At 33.0% G+C, this 16,626-nt stretch overlaps 1 long non-coding RNA gene across 2 annotated transcripts in view; it reads right to left on the reverse strand.

Annotated features, from left to right (window-relative positions):
* Positions 1–16,626, reverse strand: part of LOC118203743 (uncharacterized) — a 48,725-nt gene that overhangs the window by 11,236 nt on the left and 20,863 nt on the right. The window contains exon 2 of one of the 2 annotated variants that reach the window (XR_004760633.2): positions 310–422. The exons of the other annotated variant lie outside the window; for it this stretch is intronic. This is a non-coding gene — a long non-coding RNA (uncharacterized LOC118203743). The remainder of the gene's footprint in view (positions 1–309; positions 423–16,626) is intronic. 2 annotated transcript variants of the gene reach the window in all.

A 16,626-nucleotide genomic window follows, 5' to 3' on the forward strand; every position in this document is an offset into this window, starting at 1 on the left:
CTTTTCCCTAGAGAACTTGATAGTTTGGGTTTTGTCAATATTTACAAGGATCTTTCACTTGGCAAGCTAAATCTCTAATGTTTGTATGTGTTCTTGTAACCGTTGGATGACTGAACTAAGAAATGCACTTTGTGCTAGAATCGCTGTATCATCAGCATATATTGCGAGTGTGGAGATGGGTGTGGTGGAAATGTTGTTCACGTAAATGTTAAATAATGTGGGTCCATGTAAGGACATTTTTGGTACATTAGCATGGATAGCTCGGCGGGTAGAATATGTGCCAGAGACGCGAACGATAAAGGTGTCTACCTGTTAGGTAAGATTTCACAATGTTTGTGATGTAGTTTCGGAAACCTAGACAGCGTAACTTGTAGGTGAGTGCATCCAGCCATACATAATCGGAGGCCAAAGTCAGAAGTAAGCTACAAATAAAGCAAAACAATATAAACATGAATAATTTAAAAACATGTGTTTTAAGCGATAATCAAATAATCATGAAAATGAACATTATGTTTTGTAATTTTTTCCCTAGTTATGAAAAATTTTAGATCATCTAGATAAAAATAATATTTTTAAATAAAAAATATGGGAACCTTAATAAATCTGTAGTTTGATGGGGAAATGCCAAAGTAATGAGCTACAGGATAATTTTTTCACCTTCCACTGAAAGGCTACACGTTGTTTAACTAGCACTGAAAGTTAACATTTTATGTACATATAAAAAAGGAATGAAAAATTAAAAAATAAAATTCATTTGCTCTAATTGCTGCAACAAATAATGTGATATATTGAAAGAATTTTTTCCCCCTACAGGCCTGGCAAACCGAAATAAAAAATACATTAAAATGGAGTCCTCAAAAAATACAAACATAGGAAAAACATGCAAAATTGTAGCTCTTCGTCAGGGAGAAAACCGCAGTTTCACACGATCATTCGCTTTCTGCTGAATTTATTTTTAGAAGAATTTAAAATTGTGAATAATTCAGAAAATCTCCAAGGGCAGTAATTTGAAATAATTATTAATTCCCAAATCATCCCCAAAACAGACTAGTTCCAAAGCGAAAACAGTGTCAAATGTATTTATAAAGAATAAAAAAACCCAGCTAGATTGATCAGAAGCTTGCAAAAATTATGGAAAATTAAAAATTTTATTTGCAACAAAAACTACGCATTTGTTTGAACCTTATTTGAAGCAGGAAAAATTATTAATCTAACGTAAATATATTACTAGTTGAAAGAACGGCATTTTGCTAAGCCATGCCTTCACAGGTATTTTTTAAAATCAATACTGCTGCTTTTTTTTTTTTTTTTTTTTTCATTGTATAACTAAAAGTTCTTTCCACGAATCAAAATGCCATTGTTTTCTCAACTGCCATATCCTGTTGACAGTTTTGTTTCTGGCATTTTTTAAAAATTTAATAAAATTTTTGTTCTGTTTCAAATGAGGTTCAAACAACTGCTTAAGTTTTGAGTTACAAATAAATCTAAGCTTATGCATTTGTTTGTATATAAATACACACATAAATTTTAATAATTAATTTCGATTTGATTATCTCCTAAGAAAGGATAAGTAAATACTAACAAAATGGGGCATTTTTAAGATGAAATACTAATGCAATCGCCATCACCTCTGTAGCGTGAGCTTCTTATTTTTGCAGTTATTGCTGGTTTACGTGGCATAACAGCCACTACTTTGCTGCCACTAGATTTCGACGCGGTTTTAAATAACAGGATTATCTGAGCCCTGTAAAGTAATTTCTTCTGCTTGTTAATATCTTCGAATAATTATTTAAGTTCTTGTTATTTGAGATACCGCTAGAGTGAGCGTAGTGTGTTAGCGTCAAGTCGACGCATTGTGAATTTTAAAGAGTTTAATAAAGGGTACTTTTAACCCTTCTCCTGTGCAGTTTCTACACTCACTTCAGTTGTCACTTTAGAAGATAAACAAGGGGTTCTTACAAGCAATAAGGCTTTCCTCATGTTAATTTGGGTACTTACCCTTTCTATTCTAAAAATAGTAACAACTTTTTTCTGGACTGTGTCATTGCTAGACCAATCCATCAAATAACTTGCACATAACGACGATTATGTAGCTAATTCGAATTTCAAAGTTTCGAAATCCGAAACCCTTCTTTGAATAAGTCTTCATACTGGATAACTGTGCACTTGCTTTCTGCACCTCTGCTTCCATAGACTACTGCTTGCTACTTCTTTTCTTATCACAAAGCTATCAAAAATGTAAAATGTCCGAAATAGGCGCGATTAGCATGCAAAGTGAATTGTGGTTGCAAATATCAATTGAAATAAAAAAGGAATATTTAATCTGCCTCGGCTGCCAATTTTGCTTCTTATTATGGATCAACATCTTCACAATCAACTTTCATACATCATTACGTCTAAGTCTACAACAACATTACACACACACATATATATATATATACATATATTCAATTTCAAAATGAAGTAAAAAGTCGGAACGTAAATTAAATGCATACATATATATACATAGACAGACATATACATATATATACATGAATACATAGACAGACATAAAAATTAAAGAATATTTAATTAAATAATGAATTTTGTGCAGTGCTGCGAAATTCATTAATTAATTAATAAAAGAATGAGACACGTATAGAGCAGATATCGACTAAAGATGGGAATCTAACAGGAAGCCATTAATTAAAACAATATGAAGAAATAAGTTGGACATCAAACCCGAAACAAAAGTAAATCAGCCCTCCCCCTCAAAAAAAAAAAAAAAAAAAAAAAAAAAAGGGAGGAGAGATAACAGAAAATTCGATGTCTTTCTCAAGCAGCAGCCGAAAGAATTGTCAACAGATACACATTTTTGAATTATATCTGGAAACAAACTGCAAAAGAAAAATAATCAAATTAAAATATGTTTTGAGAAACACTGAAAACTAAATTTATAGAACATTTTTAAGGAAATTTGATGGACATTTAATAAGGAAATTAAATATATATTTATACATATACAGATAAGAAATTATATGTAAAGCAACTTTTTTAATTTTTGCGAACATCACTTAACATTCTAATTGAATGTGTAACGTGTATACGAGCTAGTTTCCCTTAGAAAGTCCTCCACGAAGGCACCCCTCCCCTTAGGCAGATAGCCCTCGTGTGCTTTGCCATAATTAAATACACCAACACACACACCATTCTAATTGAAATTGGATATTCCGCTCTCCATCCTTTTCATAACAGAGCTAAATCGGAACTTAAAGTCAAAATTTGCAAACCAAAACATTTTTCCTTCTCAATCAGACCTCCATCTTGGATTATGTCACATTTCGTTTTCTGCTTCGCTTCTTCCAAATATTCTAGCTAGTTGTCCTCGAAATTATATCTAAAAAATTTATGTAGTTCCTCAAGAACAGGCAATATTTGTGCAAGCATTTTGTGGCCCCTTAACTAAATAAAAAGAAATATTTAAATTTGCCATAACTGCCAAGACTGTTTTTTATAGATTAACATCTACGCTATCAACTTTTCTACATTATTATTCTCATGAGAGGGCCCGCCAGAGGCCGAGCGGTAACGTCGCTGAACACTGGTAGTTCGGTCCGAATCCCGCGAACGGGCTGGCTGCATGAGCGTTTCCGTGGTTTCCCCATGTGTAACGTGTATACGAGCCAGTTTCCCTTAGAAAGTCCTCCACGAAGGCATCCCTTCCCTTAGGCAGATAGCCCTCGTGTGCTTTGCCATAATTAAATACACACTTACACCTATCCTCATGAAAGTAAAATTATACTCTATTATTACGCATTTAGCATTGCTGCACTTGAGCATAATACACTGGTGTGCAAAAATTAAGGACGAAGTCGAAAAATTAGCATATCAGCTGAACGAAGAGGCAGAGCGGACAGAAAGACCAATCAGGAGATTAAGTAAGGTGATGTACGGTAGCACATGCGCAGATATGCAGGTTGACGTAATGGGGGAGTGTCTGAGTAGTATAAAGCATGTTGTCGGTGTAAGATCAGTATTTCTGGCAAAGAGATTGCACGCCGTATAGCAGTTAAAATCACACCGAGTTGCTGCCTCAGCGAGAAATGGCGAATAATTAATCTGTTAGACGACATCTGGATGCTTTTACCCGAGGTCGAATCATTGGGAAGTTGGAGGAAGGCCGCAGTGTGACAAGTGTGGCTGCAGAGTTCGGAATTGCTACAGCATCGTTTCACGACTTTGGAGACAATTTCAAACTACAGGAACAGCTATCCGGGGGGTTTAGTAGTGGTCGTCCACGAGGAACCACACCCGCAGATGACCGGTATATTGCCTTACAGGCCAGAAGAAACAGGCGGCAGACAGCGGGAGAAATCGCTAGACACACGACACAGGCGACTGGACGACCGATATCGCGTTTTACCGTGGCCAGAAGACTGCACGGTGGTGGCCTGTTTGCACGACGCCCTGTACGGTGTGTACCGCTAACGCCTGCCCATCGGAGAAGGCGTTCTCTGTGGTGCCGGGAACACCGGAATTGGAGAGACAATGAATGGGGACGAGTACTCTTTACAGATGAGAGCAGATTCAGTCTGAGTAGAGATTCTCATCGCATACTCATCTGGAGAGAGCGGGAAAGCCGCAATCATCCCTCGAACATCATTGAAAGGGACAGGTATGGAGGTGGCAGTGTTCTCGTTTGGGGAGGCATCATGGTTGGTAGTCGTACAGACCTTCACATCTTCGACGCAGGTTCAGTCAACGGGACACGTTATTGTAACGAGATTCTTCTTCCATATGTGCGTCTTTTTAGAGGCGCTATGGGTCCGCAGTTCCTTTTCATGGACGACAATGCACCATGTCATCGCACAGTATCTGCCGAACAGCTCCTAGAGAGTGAGGATATTGAACGTATGGATTGGCCGGCACGATCTCCGGATCTCAATCCCATCGAGCATGTATGGAATATTCTAGGCAGACGCTTGGCAGCTCGTACCTTACCACCAGTAACGATTCCGGAGCTTCGATTGGCGCTACAAGACGAATGGGCAGCAATGCCTCAGCAACTCATTGACACCCTCATTCTCAGCATGGGCAGACGCTGTGAAACCTGCCTAGCAGTCAGGGGAGATCATATCCCCTATTAAAGACCGGATGTTTCTTGCTGGACACCCATCACAGGGATGTTTCGGCCTTCAGTCGCATTGCTCTCCATGCTACTTTTTCAATAAAGCTTCTTTTTATCCCTCTGATTTCTCTTTTAGTAAGTGTTGCTTACATTACTTATGTCCTTACGTATTGGGAATCTCACGGTATTAAATGTGTTGATTTATAAAGCTTTTGTACAAAGTTATATTGAAAAAACCGTCTCGTACTTAATTTTTGCACACCAGTGTATATATTTATTTGGGTTTCGGGTTAGGACTTGGATTAAGACCTTTTATTGATTAGAAGCAGACAAAAGGTAGAAAATGGCATTTTATAAGTTGAAGTTTTACTTTCTTTGATGAAGGCAAAATGCCAAATTTCGTTTGTTAAGTGATACAGTACGGTCATATTATTTTGTCATCATTTTTAACGCACGGGAAGTTTAAAGAGTTCATAGCATATGTTAAGCATTTTTTAAATTACATTTTTGTTCCTTTGAGGGAATTAAGTTGTACTGCGTAGTTGCAAACTGAACTTAAAAAAAAAAAACGTTTTAACTCTTAGGAGTGTTAATTTTTCTCTTCATTCACTTGGAAATGCTTTATAAGAAACCGAAAGATTTGCAATCTTTTTTCATAGGGTTGGGAAGAATGCCTTGCCTCTGAATATTCAATCAAATTTTACTCTGCCCAGTCTGTCACTAAAACGTAGCTCATTACAACCTAAATGTGAAAAACTTTTGTTCTTAACATAAAATACGATTTTAGAACAGGTGCCTAAAAATGCAAAAAAATTTGATTTCAAAGATGAGATAAATAAATCTGACTTATTTTACTAGCTCCACCTCTTGTATTCATCCGTTGAAGTTTCATAGAAAATGCAAATGAGAATAACAAGCTTAGTCTCGTTTTTTTAACTAGCTTCGTACTTTCAGCCTAAGAAATCCCAATAAATACATGACTCTCTATTGTCTAAGCAATTTATACAGCGTAAAAGAAATAACTTAATGTTATTGCTGTATCAATCATACTTTGCAGGCCATTAATAGAGAAATTTAAAAAACTGCATTTTCAACTGCTGTCAACCTGCAAAGGACTAAAAACTTCGTACCTATTATTATTACAGATTGGTTAAAATAGACTACTATTAACAAAATTTCAATGGAGATATCATAGGAATGCGTGTTCCTTTTCCTTTTTAAAGATTCGGTTAATGGAGAAACGATGTACAGATTGTCTAATTAATATCTTTTCTATCAAGAATGCTTCTGCTATTAAAAAAAAAGATCGCAATAACGTTAAATGAGGTTGCATTGACCATAAAAATAGCTTACTATCGGCTAAAGCGTTGATCTGATGAGTGGGTATAATTGTCGTAAGATCTGCCTTTTCAAAGAAATGTTTTTAGAATTAAACTAAATTCATATTTCTTCTCGACATGATTGAAAAATAAACATGATTTGAATCTGAATTTATCAGTTCAAGTGAACTTCCTTTAGGTTATGGCAAAGTATGATAAAAGATTTTTTTGGCACATAAACTGAAAGGTTATCATGCGCCAAACTCAAATGTATTTTGCTTTATTAAAATAAAAGCAGACTTACAAAAGAATGGAAAGAAATAGAAATAATGTAGTGATGAATGCTAATTTTAACAGGTGCATGAAACTCAGATAATGATTTCAAATGTATAAGTAAAATCAGAAAAATAGGAAATACATTAACATAGTATTAAAGTACCAAAAAAACTACATTAAAACACAAGAGCAAATTAAATAATATTAACCAATTTCTTTTAGGTGCTAAAATAAACTGAAATCGACTTCTTTCCATATTAAAAGGTCAAGAAGCAAGTTACAGCTATAAAAATTCGTCAGCCTTAGTCTGTTAAAATACATACCCTGTTAAAAATTATTCACCGACGGAATAGTGTTACGAACAAACCAGTTCACTTCTATCTTTTAAGAAGTAATTGTGTATAATTCGAGAGTTACCAGTTCTAAGCTAGATCGATTTAGATCAAGGGGTTCTAATTTCCAAAGACCAAAAGAATCTAATTTAAACTCCTAGAGCACTTCAAAAGAATCTAATTTAAACATTCGATATTCTAGGTTCGATCCAAGGAAAGCTCTTTGAAGAATTTATTGTAGCTTACGATTACACAATTAAGTAGATTATTTACCGTATTTATTAAGCCATTTTCAGCTAATGAAAGTAAAATCAGAAAAACTAATCGCGCAATCTCATCCATGAAGTTAATCCGCCCCAGAATTAAATCCTTTGAGGTAATTGATTGAGCTTGTCTTTAATGACTATTAACGGTTTTGATGGGCTGGCATATGTGTGAAGGTGAAACTTTTGTTTAATACACATGCGGGAGATTTGTTTGTATCAAATTAGGTGAGTAATCCGCTGCCGAAACATCTACTCTGTTATTTCACTTAGTGAGAGTTAAGAGATCGAAGGGTTTCAATTTAACTGCACATAGAGATTCAATTAGTGCGAGTTATATGACTGTAGAAATACATATGCAACTTGCTTTTGTCGTATTAGTTAAAGGGAATGCTTAAGGCTATGAAAAATACGCATACAGAATTAGAGACCATACATAATTGTGTGTTTGTTTCCTACAAAACATAATTAAGTGGATTAACTATTAATATGCGTAAAATAAAGGAGACGGAAAATAAAATTCTAACTTTAATAACGCAATATTAACGAAGTCTAATTTTTAATATAGTTGTTTCCCATTTATATCTTAAAAATAGTAACATATTTATAATAAATCTCTTTATACTGGATTATTTAAAAACTAAAACTTCTCACATTATTCTTATATAACGTTTTTGATGCAGATAATTACATAACTCTTCAACCAATTAAAAAAACTATACAAAAAAATTAATTAATCTTAAAAAAAAAATCTGAAAGATTTCAGATTTTACATTACACCCAAATGGACTTTTTTTAACGTTTTTTGGGTTATCTATGTTTATTAAAAATCATGTTCTTTGCACTTAAAAATCATAAAATTCAGTTAAACAGCAATGCCGTAAAATAATTTATAAATGAGCGAAGATTTAGAATTTTCGATACATAGTCTCGCACGCTGGAAATAGAAATGTTCCGTTTTTTTTATTATTATTATTTTAAGTGTTGTCATTGCTCGCTTTGAAATCGTCGAGTTTGTTAATCAGAAATGCGTTAAAGTGTTACAAATATGAAATCGATAATAAAACAAAATTTTAAATTCCAAATTATGGCTTTCAGATGCCCATATTCGGTGGAAGATTACATTTTTCAAAATTTGGTGGCTCTAGGTACCGCTGTTTTATTCCAATACGAGAAAAATATATACGTTTATGCAAATTCTTCATTATTTAATTTCTTTAAATATAACACAGGGCGATAATATTTGGTGACAACAATTTTGAAAGTTAACCGACATTTCTAATGAACCAACGCAAAATGCCAAAACGAAATTAATAGCCCTTCAGCACAAATTGCCCCTTTGGAAAAATAATATTAAAAATCTACAAAATGAAGCCGAAATCAGCCAATAATCATAAAAGTCAAATCAAAATTAATGTCTTTTAAACCAACTATTCTAAAATTTTCAATAAAGGAACGGTGAATCTTGAGGTTTCTTCTGCCAATTTCTATAAACGATTTCTCAGATGGCGAATATTTTCTGACTGATGGGTAGTATTGATGAATTTGCTCAGTTGTACTCAGTCTTATATATATATTGAAGCAGTAAACTTAGGATTGGTTTTATGTAAAGACGTGACTTAAGAACATTTCGATGTGTTTAATTTTACACGTTGCATGGCACGGTTAATTTTAAAAATTTAATTTAACACTTACGTGTGAGAGTGGGAGTCCACTGTTATTTTTTTCCGTTTTTTTTTATTTAAAGCAAGAATTATTATTCAAAGTATAACGAAAAATAAGTCTTATGCTATCTTGGATCATAAGTTTGTATGTCAGTGCTCATTACGAGTGCATATGAAATTTCTTTCAGCGTTTTTTTTTAACTGTTATTGCTTTAATACTTCCCGACTCAAACATCGTGAAATTTATACATTTTCTAAAAACATCTTGTTTTAGGAGTTTAACTCAGTTTAAGGGTTTTAAAACCCTTATGTTTTTATATAAGCTCTGACATAACCAAACTTCATTATGCTTTGTTTCGCAGCATTTCAATTTTAAAATTCAATTATCATCATTACTTTTAAAATGCACACTCCTCAACAAACTTGTGCATACTGATTAAATAATTTATCGCCTAATAACAACTGCTCGAGTGAGTTAACTAAGACCTGAACCAAGCGCATCATGTTTCACATACCTTTTACTTTGCGTCTTAAGCTGCAGTGAATTGGTGGCAATAAGTAAAAATTCACAACGCATATAAATATCATCCCCAATTTAGTAATAAAGAAATTGGAATTGGCGCAAATATTATAAGAAACCAAGGTATTAAACCACTTTAAAAATAATCAAATATAACAAGACAGTGAAAAATAGCAAGTTTTGCATTTCACGGAATATCTTGTTCAAGAGAAAAAAAATGCAAATGAAAAAGCTTGTTTTTGAACCAACAGATGCACAATCAAACTTAACTATAATTTAAAAGTAAACTGTGCATCCTCTAACCCAAACTCAGCAGGTCAGAAAGGGAAATGAAAATAGACTGCAAAAACGAAATTGATGCCAATAAAAATACAGCAGGATTTTTTTTTTTTTTTTTTTTTATTTTAGAAAAAGTTTTAATTAAATTTAAAATGTGTAGGTAAAAGAAATTTCAGCTGGAATTATTTTTAGTCATGCTTAATTGCGTAATCAGCAAAGAAAAACTTATGTCTCATAATAAGAAAAATGTATCTCTTAAATAAAAGGAACATTTCGAACAATCTGTCTGTCTGTCTGTGTCTTTCGTTCGTCCTGCGCGTAAGCTAATCGAACCAGAACTACGAAATTTGGTACATAGGTGCATCTAGACAAGAACCAGTGAACCTCGAAGCAGTTTTTTCAAAATTCGACTGAGATTTTTATTTATTTATTTTATGTTTTTTTTTTTTTTTTTTTTTTTGATGAAATCGCATCAAATTGATAATTCTCTCTCATTATGTCAGCAAAAATGGCACGCAGCCATTGTTGTTGAAATATCACAGTTGCAATTGTTGTTGATATCAGCACTGTTGCTATTTGGAAAAATGACAGTGATAATTCTGTGCAGTTTTTAAATAATTTAATGTTTCTCTTGGATACTGGACGTTTGTTTTTCGGTGCATTTAAAAGCCAGATGAAGGCTGGCCGCATAGCGGCGAGTAAATTAATTAAAGAAAGAAAAAAAAAAAAACTTAATGCGAGTCAAGGCATAAATTTTGCAAACAAACAAGAAAGGGAAATTTTGAAATAAAACTAATAATTCGAAATAAATTTGTGCGTACATATATTTTATTTTATATGTATTTTATTTTATACATAGGAACATTAACTGTGGAAGAAAGGTCGAGTCACTTAGTTTTTCCACTTCATTCTCGTTTAGCATGTTTCGCTTCATAAAAAGCACGCGAATAAACTGACTTAAACTATAGCCTCAAATAACGTGAAAAAAATAAATGAAGAACGGCGATGACGACACGAGTTAACGATCACAGACGGGGGCCTGGCAACGGTCTTGAAGTTACTACTTTAAAGTGACATACCAGTTATTGTTCTGTGTTGTCGCTTCACGGATTTAAAACAGGCAAAGTAAAATAAAATGATATTTCACCTATTTTTACTTTCATCTATCTGATTCCTTTGAGATTTATTTTATTGCATTATTTTCGAGCTAAAAACTGCTAAAATTTGTGTGCATAGTTAACTTTTACACATACATAGACTTTTTTTTAAGTTGGATATTTAATAAACATTACTATTTTAAGAAACAGTAACATATCCAATAAAAACCAAAGCTTTAGAAAAATGTATGAAATAATAGCTTCTGAAAGGTGCACCTTTTTATATTGTTTAATAGTTTGTGCAAACAGTGCACCTTTCAAAGTGCCTTATACTGATTAATTATTTTGAATGTAACTGATGAATAATAAGATTATAATGAAAAAAATATTTAATGAACTGATAAAATATGAAAGATTATTTTCTTTGAACAGAATTTTTAAACAGATGCATTGAATTTTCCAACTTTAATTCTAGGCCAAAATAAATAACAAATCAATGACTGCTGCATCCGTATTCAACGGACAATTTTAGGATATAATGAATGTAGTGTTAATAAAAGCAACTAACATCGAAGTCATGCAAAATCCTGGCTAGCCTGTTTGTCCCTGGAAAAATGATAGAAATGTTATATAGCTTCTTCGGAGAGGTTCAAGTCAACTGTAAGGTTTTTAACAAACAGCGATTTTGTTAGAGATTATGATTTTCACTATTGAAGAATGAACTGGCCCATGTGGTTATAATGAAGTTAAAAACAGGTAAAATACCGTAGGATGATTCGCTGAAACCATGTTTAAATGTTTAAACATGATTTCATCATGCCATCCTACAATATTTTATTTCGTTTTTAACTTCAAATTAGAGAAGGCATGTAAATGTAACTTAAAGTAGAAAAAGTAGCCGAAGATGTTTAAAAAATATAACAGAATATATCTGTTCGTGTTTAAACGTGGTTTTAGCGTGTCAGCCTACAATATTTTATCTCGCTTTTAACTTTAAGATAAAGACGGCATGCAAATGCAACTAAAATTAGAAAAATAAGCCAAAGGTATTTAAAAATTGTAACAGAATGACTAGTCTTTGAAAATCGCATGAAGTCTTCAGTTCGGTCCTGATAATTTAACTTGTTTTCCAATTTTCATTACTACTAAATCGAATGTTTGTCTCTACAAACCATATTTCATATCACTCGAAATTCATTTGTCAAGTATCTTCCTGCTGTAAAGTGAAAAAAATCTAACAGATGCAAACTATTAAGCATACTAATAAATATACTAATAAACATACTAATAAATACTAAAAATACTAACTGCATTTTATTACGTTCTTTAAAATAAATTATAATCAAGGATGCTATAGTGTTTAAGTTTATTTACCTAGCAATGTATAAGATTAAAACCTGAACTATCACATCTAAATAACCATACGGATCACAATAAAAGGAAATAAAACTAGGAGCTTCGTGTTAATCATATTGCCAATAAATGGAGATGACCACTACCTTTTGATTGAAGATGATATTACTTGTGGGTTACTTGAAATTAGTATGCTGAAATTCTGGTGAATCCTTCCATTATTTGGATTTACTGTTAGAGGCTTTTATTATTTGTAGAATATTTAGGATACGTTTCGTTGAATTTTGCAAAGTTTGTAAACATTTCAACTGATAAATATATCGAGAATTTTATTTTTGGTTTTGAAGCAATTTTGCATTTTCCTCTGCTAAACAGTTCTTAAACATGGAATACATATTTCTGAGGCCATAAAATTATTTCTTAATGTTGCAAAAATATGTTACAACATTTATTCATTCTGGAAATCTTGAGGCCTACTGGCGACCGAGCGGTAAGTTCTTTGAACACTAGTAGTTCAATCTGGGTTCAGATCGGTGAATTACAGGACTGCATGGTAGTTTCCATGCTTTTCAACATATGGGAAGAGAATGCTAACCGATTCTGCTTAGAAAGCCCTCTATCACAGCGTCCTTAGGAAGATGACCCTCGAGTGCTTTGTCGTAGTCTGAATAATCCAATCTTCAACCTTTTTTATAACATCATAAATTAATGCGTAAATTTGCCAAGATAATAAAACAATGTATTGTGACAGAAAAAAAGTCTTCTTAAAAATTAGTGAAAACAAACAAAAGCTTTAATACATTTATCAAGATGAATGTAATACTAATTTCTGTGTTGTATTATTATTGATTTTACATAAAACCATCTTGAAAATTTACAGAGAGTCAGAAGCATTCATCTGTAATTTAAATTTCATTCGACGAATCCATTCCTTTATAATTTTCATGAACATAATCTTAGTCTAGAGGAATTAAATAATAGCAGAAGAATTTCAGAGTAAAGGCAAAAAAATGAAAATAACATTCTCTTCATGCAATAAACGATAAATAAAGTTTGGGATAAAAGAAAGTTTTCTTTAAAGCAATTGACAAAAAAGTTTCATTCATAATATTTTATTTTGATATATTTTCACAAAGAGCGAGAAAATTAATTCACATAAATTATTCACTGAATTTCAAATCAAAATTAATTATTTTTAATTTTTATGAACAATATTGGTGGGGGATAGGAACATTTTTGGTGGGGGGAGCCATTGTGAAGTTAGTCGTCCTCCTCCTCTCAAATGTGACCACTTCCTAAATTTTGAAAATTGGCCGAATCCTGATTTTTTTGAGATTCTACGCAAGAAATTCTCAGTTTTGATTTTTGTTTCCTTTGTTTAATATTTTTCAAATGGGTCATTTACATGAACGGAACGCCACTCTTATTTCATAACATATAATACGAACAACTATTTAAAAATTAGAAGAAGAATTTTGTTTTGTTTCTTGATATATGAGATTTCAAGGCATGATTTATTTATTTTGCGTTTTGGCTGTATATATAACAGAAGTATGTATCCACCTTCAGTAAAAATGATAATTCATAAATCTGTATTATTAATTAATGAAGATTCTCTATGTATGTATTTTGTTGTTGAGCCCATATTTCATTAAATATTGGTTGCCAGAGCCTCAAGGAGATTAGACTTCTACTTCCACCCCAATTTTGAAAGGCAGCACCCAGGAGATGGCCCAGGGGGTCTCCCAACACTCTCCTCTACTACCCGAGAGGACTTTCGGCTCGCCATATATTTGGAATACTCCCATGCATAAAGACACTATACATTTATAAACATCCGTTGCCTCCTATGAAGGAAAGAACAGTTACAACTATGTCTTCTCCGGGATTCGAGCCTGGGCGCTTCGGCACCGCAGTAGGCTTTCCTAACCACTATACCGTCTGGGGGGGGGTATGTGTGAAGATAGATATGCAATATAAATACGTTCCTCGCATTGGGGGAATACGGCCTAAATCCCCCAGATTTTGAGCACATATATTCATTCCTCTAGCTGAACATATGCATCTCAAAGTCCGAAATTTTGAATTTGCTTTTATTTATTTTAAATTTTGTGCAAAAATTTTGATCAACGAACTTTAAACTTTGAATGGAATATGTTGCCAATCGGAAAAGTGTAAGATATTTATGTTTCAAATTTAATCAGAAAACTTGGCCGTTTAAAAGAAACGTACTGAAACTGTCCGAAACAGAATATTTTTATCTTTTCCCGGTCAGTATCTTGATATTCGGAAAAACGCAAAGTATTAAATTTTTCTTCTAAATTTAATCTGCCTGCTATTGATTAACAGGGGGATTTAAAAGCAATAAACGCAGTTCTCCATCTGTTTTATTATTAATTATTAGTTGGATCAGTGAAATGACACGAACAGGATTCATTAAAATCATTGTTTTTTTCTTCTTTTTTGTAATAATGATTTTGAGTGACTCGTCTAATCAAATGACAATAACTTTTGATTACATTGTAAATCAACAGATAAGAACTTAGTATTATATAAGAGTTTCGGGTCGCGATCCTAAACGGAGTCGCAAATTGAAGTTTTAGGGATGCGAAAATTCAATTCGATAGATAAATTTTAAACTTCCTTCATATGACTTTAAAGAAATTACATCAAATAACAAAGTTATTGTCATTTGATCAAACTAGCGGCCTAAAGTAATTGTTACAAAAAAGAAATTATTTTTAACGAATCTTATTGGAGTCATTTCACTGATCTATCTAACTAATAATTAATAGTATAGATGAAGAACTGCGTTTATTGCTTTTAAATATCTCTGTTAATCAATAACAGGCAGCTTAAATTTAGAAGAAAAATTTAATACTTTACGTTTGAAAAAAAAAATTACGCGAAAAAAAAAACTCAATGATAAAAAGGCGTTGCGACTGAAAAAAGTAAAAGAAGTGCTGATATAAATCATAACTATCTATTAAAGAATTTTAAGGTAACCGTCTCTATGTTTGAAAAGTGATTTCCAATATCCAAATCTTTATTTCTTGTTTCTCTAAACCCTATTACTAATGCAGCAAAGATCCGAAGAATTTCCGTTTGTTTTACGCTAGCCTACATGAGTTTCATCCTGAAACCGAACAGACAGCTTCATCAGGTAATTTCGTAGAACTCCATTATCTGGCGTCTTATCTGAAGCTTTTTTAGTAATTTCTACTCTTCGCCGAACACAAAGGGTAGGAAACGCGGCATACAGTGGGCGTAGCCAGGCAGGTAGGAAAAAAGTTCTTGAAATCGCCAAACCTAATCGAGAACAAGGTCGTGACGTCAACAATCACGAGCTAGTGTAGGTGGCCACAACTAGTTAGTCAACTGCCTGATTCATACAGACGGTTTTCGTTGTGTGTTTCATAAAACGGCAATTTTGAAACGCCGTTTTCAAATTGTCCACCACTTGAGTATGACTAGAGAATGGTTCCTATAATTTCAGATATACCTGGAAAAAAATTATCAAAGCACATAAGATTTTATAAAGTATTAGTTCCTTCTTTTCCAATTAGTTGCACACTCATCGAAATTGTCACATGAGGATTAATTTGCGACATATCTACCGTGTTTATTCGCGTAATAGTCGCGCCCTCATTTTAAAGGAGAGAAAACTGTCAAAAGTGTACAATATTGAGTAGTAGATTTCCATGCATAATAGTCGCACCTAGCCTTTCACAATAAAATCTGGCAAAAAAAACTGCGACTATTACACGAGTTAACACTGTAGTAGTTTTACTTAAACAATAATGATTTACTAAATTTGGGGTGTCAGATAATTTTAAAGTTTAATCCGATAAAACGAGTTATTTGAAAGAATATTTTTCTCCGTAAAAAGAACGATTCCAAATTTTCAGTCTTTTTTTAGTATACTCATAGGATGAGTAAATCGATTATTACAAGATATAATTAATAATAATAATAACTCAACATATAAACAAATTTATTTCACTCCAGTTTTATGATGCAAATTATTTAGAATCGGGGATGTCATCCTTTCAGAATTCTATTGTTTCGTAGTACTTTCGTGGGGTACCTAATTCCGTAAAAATGAAATATTAAGAGGAAAGCAGAGTCCATCTTGAGAGGTTAGTTTGTAGAGGACTAAAATCTGCAACTTTTAACTCGCAATTCAGACAATTGTTTTACATTATTGTCAACAAAATAGTACGCTCCATATGCAGATAATTTAGTACTGCTGTCAGTGCTTTTATTAAATTTTACTTTCTGTTGTCTTACAATTAAATACCTAAGCATACTTTAGGATTATATGTATATTTGGTCACATCAGTATCAAGCCTCCCCTTACTCCTGTATTTTATTGAGGTGCTGCTTCTGTATTAGATTTGTTTTGAAACTGGTTTT

Source organism: Stegodyphus dumicola, chromosome X2 (assembly GCF_044657685.1).
Source record: "Stegodyphus dumicola isolate Sdum_Otavi_A_Nest chromosome X2, ASM4465768v1".
Lineage (NCBI taxonomy): Eukaryota > Metazoa > Arthropoda > Arachnida > Araneae > Eresidae > Stegodyphus > Stegodyphus dumicola.